The sequence below is a fragment of the Mesoplodon densirostris genome, chromosome 3 (genome assembly GCF_025265405.1).
Source record: "Mesoplodon densirostris isolate mMesDen1 chromosome 3, mMesDen1 primary haplotype, whole genome shotgun sequence".
Classification (NCBI taxonomy): Eukaryota; Metazoa; Chordata; class Mammalia; order Artiodactyla; family Ziphiidae; genus Mesoplodon; species Mesoplodon densirostris.
Genome location: NC_082663.1, coordinates 39,392,908 through 39,403,070, shown reverse-complemented (window position 1 = coordinate 39,403,070; position 10,163 = coordinate 39,392,908). Strand labels below are relative to the sequence as shown.

The following is a 10,163-nucleotide window of genomic DNA, read 5'->3' as shown; positions in this document are numbered from 1 at the left end:
ACCATGCCATTATCACACATAACAAAGTTAATTACTCCTTAATATAATTTCCAGGATTTTCTCAAAAATGTATTTTAACAGTTGTCTTTGTTTGTGTGTTTGTTTGCAAATGAGGATACAAGAATTTTGTAACAAACCAAATTTTTAAGTCTTTAATCGTTTCTCCTCCCACTTATTTTTATGACATGTATGGTTGAAGAAATTAGGTCCATTGTTTTGAAGAATTTCCCACATTTTGGATTTGGTTGATTGCTTCCTTTGTGTTGTCATTTGACTTATTCTGTTCCTCTTTCCTTAAAATTTTTTTGCAATTTGGTAGTTAGACATTGGTGTATAAATTTATTATACACACATTATTTCTATAACAATAAGATGTTCTCACTCTAGTTTTTGTAACTTGCTTTCACACTTCATATATCGTATATATAAAAGAAAGGTAACACTGGTGAGGAAACCATTGATCCTTTTTAACTTTTAAAAATTTGGAGAATAATGAAACAATTTAAAATATGATAAAAGTTTTAAGAGAAAAATTGATCAAAAGATATTAGAATAATAAATTTTCAAAATTACAGAATGCAACTGAATGATCTAAGAAAGAAAAAACAAAAGGAAGAGAGAGTGAAAATCAGAGTAATGGAGGTTAGATGGGAAAAGAGGAAATACAAAGAAGAAAAGAAGCACCACATTGAAACTAAAAAATGCTACAGCTGTGAGGGTTCTGAGGTAGGATGTGTCTTTTCTGGCTGCCAAACATATTACCGTGGATTATTGTTCTAAAGTCTTTTCACATCCATGTCTCACATAAGGAGATTACAACTCCCCAACTGTGTAGATTAAGTTAAATTCCTGGTAGAACTACAGAAGGAAGGTACACACACTCCTGCTTCTCAGTTTCTCTGAGACAATTCTTGTGGTTAGGTATTCCAACTTTTCTTTAGATTCTCAGAGATGCCTGAGTAACTTTTCAAAAAATTATTTTATTCTCCCTTCAGGTTAAATGAAGTTTTATATACATTGGTGACTGGGCCCTGAAATTTTTCTCCTAAAGATTAATTCCAGTAAAGGGGATAGGGGCAACTCAGATTTATAAATGTGCATTTGGGGGGTGGGGCAAGGTAGTGGGTGTTCTAATGATTTAGAGAAAGGTTCTTCTGGCCAAAAGAACTCACTATTAAATCTTATTTCATAGTGTCTATCACTTAGCATATCTGATGCCAATATGTCATTCTGGCTTTTCCCTCAAGGACTGCCCTCATTCCCACTCATTTCCTTGTCATTGGATGTCTTGCCCTGTTTGCCATGTAGACCATTAAGCCACATTATTACATGGACATTTTCCTCATTTATATGTCACCGTTTGGCAGCTGAGGGCTGGAGTGGGTTGACATAGACCCATGGCTGCTAGAAGATTTTATTTAATTTGAGATTACATAGGACTGACTTGGGAAAGAGGTTTGCTGACATCCTTACTGCAAAACAGGAAGCAAAAAGTACACCACTCTATTAATCTCACTCCAACATCCATTGTGTGCAGCCTCACAGGTTGGAGAAAACAGGAGTTAATTGGAAGGCACATCTGGTAACAATGGAGTCACTGGGGAGATCCCCCAAGAATGTATTCTTATTCTTATTTTTCATACTTATTGGTATATTTTCTTTCTTCTTGTTATCTCCTGTCTTACAGTAAAACTAAAAGATTCTTAGCTAAGATAGCATACAAAGAAACACTGGCACTAATCCATGGAAATAGGTGAGAATATTATATATCATCTTGATCACCATCTTGTGTGTATCAGTCTGAGGCTAATTAGAAACTGGCTCTGGTTAAATTAAGTAAATAAACGTACTTAAAAGGAAGATGTTGCATAGCTCACACAGTAGAAGGGAAAACAGGATAACCATGCCTCAGAAGAAAACTGAACTATGACAGCTTTCGGCATCTCAGTCAGAAATTCAGAGACAGTTTCTTCTGAGTGCCCACAACACAACTCAACTTTAAGACCACCATGGCATTCTATTCAAGCTTCAGATTCCCAGGAGAGACAGAATCTTGATTTATGTACTACCTGTTAGGAAGGGGCGGGTCACTGTGATTTAGTCTAAGAGCACCATGCCATTAAAAAAGGAGAAGAAAGGGCTATTGGGAAGACAACAACTGATATTCACCCTACCCATGACCATTGGATCTCTACAGAGAGAAATTGAGGAGAATGGGGCAAAGTCATTAGCTATATATACTACATATAGTATATATATATATACATTATATGTAGTATATATATATATACTATATGTAGTATATAATATCTATCTTTAGACATAGAGCTTAAATGTGAGAAAAATCAAAAGATGAAAATAAGAATATGGACGTAAGACCTGAGTCTTGTCGTAACAGGTATAAAGAGATACGATGGTAAAAGTACCAGAAGGGGCCCATACTTTAAGGGGATTATGACTTTCAAATAAGAACCCATTAGAGAAGATGCCACCTCAAAGTTCCTTTAAAAATGGATGTAGAGAAATCTTGTATAATCCTTTGAAAATGGTATGTCAAGAAAGTAACAAATAAAGATAAATGAAGGAAACCAGAAAAAGGAAATATGAGGCATTAAAATATATCATTAGAAATCAGATCAATAAAACTAGATTAGAAATTTAATGAAGTGGGGGAGAATTCTTGTATCATTTGTTGCTGAGGGAAGGCAGCCTCATTTGTTTTTTTTTTTTTTTTTTGGACCTAAATGTCTCTTTCTCCACCCCAGATTTGACATTATTATTCAATACTGTTCAGATCAATGTAAAGACCTGTGTTAATCTCAATTGTTGCTGTAAAAAATTATCACAAATTTAGTGGCATAAAACACATAAATTTATTATCTCACAGTTATGTAGATCACAAGTCTGACACGGATCTTAGAAAACATCCAGGGGTCGGCAGGGCTGCAGTCCTTTCTGGAGGCTGTGGTGGAGACTTTCCCTGCTTTCAGAAGCCACTCATATTCCCTGGCTCAAAGCCCGCAGTGCCCGGCCCTTCTAATGTCTCACTTCTCTGACCTTCTTCTGTCTTCACATCCTTCTCAGACAGAAGCTGAGAAAGATTCTCTGCTTTTAAGGACTCCTGTGATTAGACTGGGGCCATCGAGACAATTCCCCTATTTTAAGGCCCGCTGAATAGCAACCTTAATTCCATTTGAAACCTGAGTTTCCTTTTGCATATTCACAGGTTCCAGAGACTAGGACATGAACATCTTTGGGAGGCCATTATTCTGCCTACCACAACGTGGAACAAGAATAGAAGGTAGAACTTTTTTAACAAGCTGGGATATAATTGCTAATATTTTTAGATAATAAGATGATACCATGGCCTATTAGGAGTATGATGGTCTATGTATTTTTTTTGCATTTTGTAACTTTTCCTGTCATGAGTATTATCTTTATTAAAGAAAAATAATGAGTTGGATAATTTGATTGACATGTTTATCATCTGTGAGGTACCACAGTTAATAGCATATTAGAGTTCTAAAGGCAGTTTCTGTTAATGAAAAAAATTTTAAAAAGAAAGAAAAACAATAAACCTTGCATTTAAAATAGTAAAACTATTAGGTACACCTCTATAAAAGGAACTTTACTGAGAAACAAAATAATATTTGAAAAAGACAAGCATGCTAAGTCCTGAGACTATAAATTCAATTGTTTCAGAATTAATTTAGAAGTTTAATGTTATTTTTAATAAAGTTACCATGGGGAGCATTAATATAATTTTCTTTTAGAATTGAACCACATTTTAACAAAATGCATTTGGCAGAATAAACAGTCTAAACAATTTAGACTATTTTGAAAAAAGATGAGGATGGTTGGAAAGGATTTTTCCCATCAGATATAAAATGTATTTTGAAGCTGCGATGCATAGAACTGAAGTGGATATGTCAGAAATAGGCCATATGTGTAGTACTCTTCTGAATCAAATACTACTGGTGTATATGCAATACAGTACCTGTTTGAAGAGTGAAGGCAAATAAATGTTTGTATTGGGTACTTGCCAAGGAGATTCAAGGTTTGATACAGAAGAGAAACCCCAGAGATCATTCAACTTGTTAAAAATTAAACACTTGATGGAAATTTATTTCTTCTTAGCAAAACTGTCATGTCTTTTAGAAAAGTAATGTCTCTATCATTGAAAGAATTTTTCCTATTGAAAATTGTCAGCTTTAGATGAAGTCATGAAACCTCACTCAGAGACTTATTTCATTATGTCTCAAAGGATTTCGATTTTTTTAAAAGACATTTTTTCTTATAATTTATATATCACCAAAACAGCTGGCATTCGGGAAATCTTATTTTAAAACTCCAAATATCCAAGAAAATCATTCAAACTCTCCAACTTCTACTTGACATCTATTAAGGCTCAACCATCCAGTCTACTACACTCAAACCTGTAGTTTGACAAAATCTTATTTATTGGCTTGCAAGCATGGGAGCACACTGCAGAGGAAACATGAATGGTGCTCTCCAGAGGGGGAAGAGGGTGCCATCTTTGTAAGGTTTGGGTTCCTGCTGAAGGATTCTGAGGAAGCTCTCAGGGAAGGGAGACTAGTTCTGGGTTGGATGCTCTTTCTGCAGCAGGATTAGGAGAAGCAGGGATAAACTAGGAACTGGGTGCTATCCTGAGGCAGGGATGGTTTAGTAACTGAGTATCTCCAGTAATAGATGTGTGAGGATAGAAAAGCAAGGCTGGAGGCATCATTAGTAACAAAGCAGTGGTCACACAAAGAGGGGGGTTCATGATGGCATTTTATAGCTGCATGACCTTGGAAGAAACAATGTTTCCTGTTAAGCTTGCAGCTGGTTTTATCTGTGTCTGTCCTCCCAGACTGAATAATGACAGGACTACTTTTTTCTTTTTCAGTCCAAGCTGATTTTCAGTCCTTCGGTCCCAGACAGATTTTACTCTTTCACATCTACAGAACCAACTCCACTTGAATTTTCCTGTTAACAGCTTCTGAAAATAGCTATATCCATTGATAACCATCTTTATTTTAACAATCCAAGAGAAAAACAGTGTGAATTTATGTCGTTGTTATTCAAAATTATGCTATGAAGACATGGATTAATGACTAGGAAAATTCAGATTAAGATTGTTTTAGAGTTTGGTTTTGAGTTTCAATATAAAGGAGAGAGAAAATAAACACATTGGAGACAAGTTCTACCAACTGATCAGATATGACCCAGGGTATTTGCGTGAGCCGGAGCTGGGCCACGGGTGGGAGAGGGAGAGGAGGAACCCTCTAAAAGTGTGAAGAAATGAGCACATAACATCTGGTCCTTCTTTTTTTTTTTTTTTTTTTGTGGTACGTGGGCCTCTCACTGTTGTGGCCTCTCCCGTTGCAGAGCACAGGCTCCGGACGCGCAGGCTCAGCGGCCACGGCTCACGGGCCCAGCTGCTCCCCGGCATGTGGGATCTTCCCGGACTGGGGCACGAACCCGCGTCCCCTGCATCGGCAGGCGGACTCTCAACCACTGCGCCACCAGGGAAGCCCTGGTCCTTCTTTGATGACCCTCTTTACATAGTTCTTTTGTCAGACTAACACTGATATTGCAGTCACCACTTTCTTGGGCTTCTTCTCATGTCTTTCCTTCCCTTAGTCTTAAGAACCTTTGGAAAGTGGGTCCTTCTAGCAAGTAATAGACTCAGAAGAAGCAATTAACTCCCCAGCTTTGTTCTGCTCTCCTCTTCCACATCCTTCCGTCCCATCCTCCTCTTCCCAACCCTCCATTCCTCCCTCTTCCTTATTCAAACTACATTCACATTTATCCTCCCCCACCTCCTCCCATGGAAAATAAATACATACAAAAAGACATTAAGGGTGATTCTGCTATGCAAGAAAGACATGGTTAGATCTGTAGACAAACATCTTCAAAGGACTGCTGAAATTGGAACTAGAACAATGCTGAATTGGCGTGTGAAAGTGTTTACATAACTACTAGAAAAAGTCAACATAAAACTCCTAGGGAAGGGAAAAAGCATTTGCCCAAGAGAAGGGTATAGAGAATAAGCAAAACAACCTCTAAATGTGCATAAACTAAAATTAAGGGGTAGAAAATTGGGATGGGGAAGAATGGACTCATTATATTGACAAAGAATCTTATTAAACATAAAGGGAAACAACTATAATTATTCTCTGGGAAATATGGGTTCTCTGGGATATCAGCATTTTGGAAGCATTGCTATGTACAAGGTTTGGTCAACAAATGATCCTAAAATGTGAACTACATGCTAGAAAATAGAATGGAAAAGGCAGTGACAATTTGAATATGCAGTCTTTATAATGTTTTGCTATTTAATATTTGTGGAGGTTCTGTTGGTGAGGTGGTGGGAAGAAAGTCATGAAAGTTGAATTAAACCACTGTTGAACGATGTGCAATCACCTTAAGTATGTCTTTGTTAGATATTATTAACGTTTGTGATTTCTAGTAGTAACTTAGAAGGGAAATCCATATTTCTTACTGTGAAATAAATTTTTAAACCTTGTTTTTCTATTGGGAGGAAGGGCAAGTGAAGAGTAGGACTGAGTAACTGAAATGATAAGAAAAAACTTGCCTGAGTATCTGTTGCAGTGGAAATTTAGGGATTTGCCTTTTCAAGTTTGGATAAACACAATTTGAAAATGGCGTTAAAGAAATAAGAATGCTGTTAGCTAACATGTGAATTATGTATAGAGATAACATATTGAGCCCAAGAAAAATTAAGGCTGAAACATTCTGGTTCAACATACCTGTCTACAAGATATCAAGGGAATGTAATTAAAATAAAAAATTAGGGATAAGAATGCTAAGACTTCCCCCCAATGTTCATTGCAGCACTATTTACAGTAGCCAAGACATGGAAGCAGCCTAAATGCCCATAGAGAGGAATGAATAAAGAAGATGAGGTACATATATACAATGGACTATTACTCAGCTATAAAAAAGAATGAAATAATGCCATTTGCAGCAACATTGATGGACCTAGAGATTATCAGACTAAGTGAAGTAAGTCAGACAAATATCATATGATATCATTTATATGTGAAATCAAAAAAAATGATACCAATGAACTTATTTAGAAAATAGAAACAGACTCACAGACTTCAAAAACAAACTTATGGTTACCAAAGGGGAAAGGTGGCAGGGAGGGATAAGTTAGGAGTTTGGGATTAACATATGCACACTGTTATATAAAAAATAGATAGTCAACAAGGACCTACTGTATAGCACAGGGAACTCTACTCAGTATTCTGTAATGACCTATATGGGAAAAGAATCTGAAAAAGAATGGACATATGTATATGTATAACTGAATCACTTTGCTATACACCTGAAACTAACACAACATTGTAAATCAACTATACTTTAATATAAAATAAAAATTAAATTTCAAAACTTACTGGGCTCAGGAACATAGGACAATTGTAGTAGTTTTCCATCTGACCTATCTGCATACCATCCTTTTCCTATCAATTTACCATTGCCAGATTATTCTTCCTAAAATATGGTTTTTGTTATATCACTCTTGCACTCAAAAGTCTTCAGCAGCTGGATATTGTCTCCAAAATGAAACCCCAAAGCCTCCAAAAACAAAAAAAGAATGTTAAGACTTAGAAAGAAAAACATTTGGGACTTCCCTGGTGGCACAGTGGTTAAGAATCCACCTGCCAGTACAGGGGACACAGGTTTGAACCCTGGTCCAGGAAGATCTCACATGCCGCGAAGCAACTAAGCCCGTGAGCCACAACTACTGAGACTGCATGCCACAACTACTGAAGCCTGCACACCTACAGCCTGTGCTCCGCAGCAAGAGAAGCCGCTGTGATGAGAAGCCTGCGCACCGCAATGAAGAATAGCCCCCGCTCGCCACAACTAGAGAAAGCCTGTGTGCAGTAGCAAAGACCCAACGCAGCCAGAAAGAAAGAAAGATATTTTTAGAGACTTGAAACCATCATAGAATGAAGAAATATTATTCAATTCCCGTAAAGTGTAAATGTCTACATTAAATAGGAAAAAAAAAACTTAGCTAACCTTTTCTGACATGGATGGGAAAATCTTAGATATTTACAAATGAAATACAGACAACCTAATATTTGAAAAAGTGATTGACAAGAGTTAGTCTGTATGAAATCAGGCATATGAGACTGTTGATATAAAATTACACTTGACTCGGGGCTTCCCTGGTGGCGCAGTGGTTGAGAGTCTGCCTGCCAATGCATGGGACACGGGTTTGTGCCCCGGTCCGGGAAGATCCCACATGCCGCGGAGCAACTAGGCCCGTGAGCCATGGCCGCTGAGCCTGCGCGTCCGGAGCCTGTGCTCTGCAGCAGGAGAGGCCACAACAGTGAGAGGCCTGCGTACCACACACACACAAAAAAATTACACTTGACTCATGAAAATGGTAATATCATGTGATTCAAAGTAGTACATAATTTTAAAGTATTTATCAAATGTTAACTGCATACTGAATGATGTGCAATTTTGCCTTTGACGAAAAGTTTTCATGGATTTTTACATAAACACTCTTCCAAAGGTAATCATAAAAGTAAAATAATATAGCATTGACTAATTTCATAAATGTTAAGGGAAAACAGAATAGAGGAGTAACCATGGCAGGAATTAAATGGAACACAATTCTTCCTGATGGAATACATTTTCCCTTGTGTGTATTACCATTTTCTTGTTTGTGGCAGAAGCCTTAGGTATTCATAAAGCATTTTACAACCTTCCTGGTTTGTTATGTGGTTAACCTCTTTATTAGTAAGTAATTTCTGATATAGAGTTTTAATATTAACAATCTCTTTGGAAAACATGTCTCTGAAAAATTATTTTGGGAATGAAACATTCTGTGTATAAGTATCTGAAATGAGCAGTTCTGGTGGCATCTCGAGGGAAGTTTGAGATCTTTTTCTCTAGAGCAGCCAAACAGCCTTGTAGCAGTATGTCCCAGGGGCTGTACTGAGGAGCCGACATTTCCCTGAAGAATGTAATAAGGATAAAGACTGAATTTTTACTTTGGCTTAGGGAGAAACAAAAGTTCCTTCTGGAGTTTCGAGAATTCAACCTAAATGAAAAGTCAGCCATTTCTGCCCTAAACAATGCTTGGGTTGCTAAAGGGAGAGCAAATATGTTTCAGCAGAAGGTATACATTACAAAACAGCAAAATTAAAAAGAGTGACACTTTTCCCCTTCTTCCCCTCAAATTTTCATTGTCATCACAAATACCCAGGATGTCTTCCTCTTCTTCTCTTTTAAAAATTCTTTTGTTTTCATTGTGTTCATATCATTAAATGTACTGCAGTGAGACTGTTTTTCCTCTTGTTTGTACTTCTTAGACTTCATTCTATCACAAAAGTTGGCCAGAAAATAGAACATGGACTAAATTCATCATTCATAAATAATCACAGTAATAAAAATCATTTTTTGTTTGAATTGTACATTGTAATTTTTCAAGCACTTAGCTATAGGATTGTCTCACTTTACAAAATCCTTTGAGGTATGTATGGCACTTGATCTTATACCCTTTTTTTTTCAAATTTATTTATTTTTATTTATTTTTATTTATTTATTTATTTATTTATTTTGGCTGCTTTGGGTCTTGGTTGCTGTGCACGGGCTTTCTCTAGTTGGTTCAAGCGGGAGCTACTCTTCCTTCCGGTGCACGGGCTTCTCATTGCAGTGGCTTCTCTTGTTGCGGGGCACGGGCTCTGGGAATGTGGTCTTCAGTAGTTGTGGTCTGCGGGCTCAGTAGTTATGGCTCATGGGCTCTAGAGCGCAGACTCAGTAATTGTGGTGCACGGGCTTAGTTGCTCTGCAGCATGTGGGATCTTCCCGGACCAGGGCTTGAACCCATGTCCCCTGCAGTGGCAGGTGGATTCTTAACCACTGTGCCACCAGGGTAGTCCCGATCTTATACCCTTTTGACAGTAAGGAAACTGAGGTCCAGATTGCTTACTGATGTGTTCCAAAAAAAGAGCAATATTATGATGAGTAAGGCACCTGGTGCCTAGTCTCAAGTTCAGAACCACAGCCTATCCTACAATGCTCCTTCTGTACCAGGGGTCCCTGTGGCAGGGGTTTAGCTAGACGTTCTGGGTGCTTTATTGATAAATCTGTAAAGAACATGTTTACTCTGC

At 37.5% G+C, this 10,163-nt stretch overlaps 1 non-coding gene across 1 annotated transcript; it reads left to right on the top strand.

Annotated features, from left to right (window-relative positions):
* The first annotated feature begins 3,457 nt into the window (after nucleotides 1-3,457).
* Nucleotides 3,458-3,531, top strand: LOC132487280 (small nucleolar RNA SNORD28). The gene has a single exon (XR_009531570.1). It is a non-coding gene; the product is annotated as a small nucleolar RNA SNORD28 (small nucleolar RNA).
* Nucleotides 3,532-10,163: the final 6,632 nt, after the last annotated feature.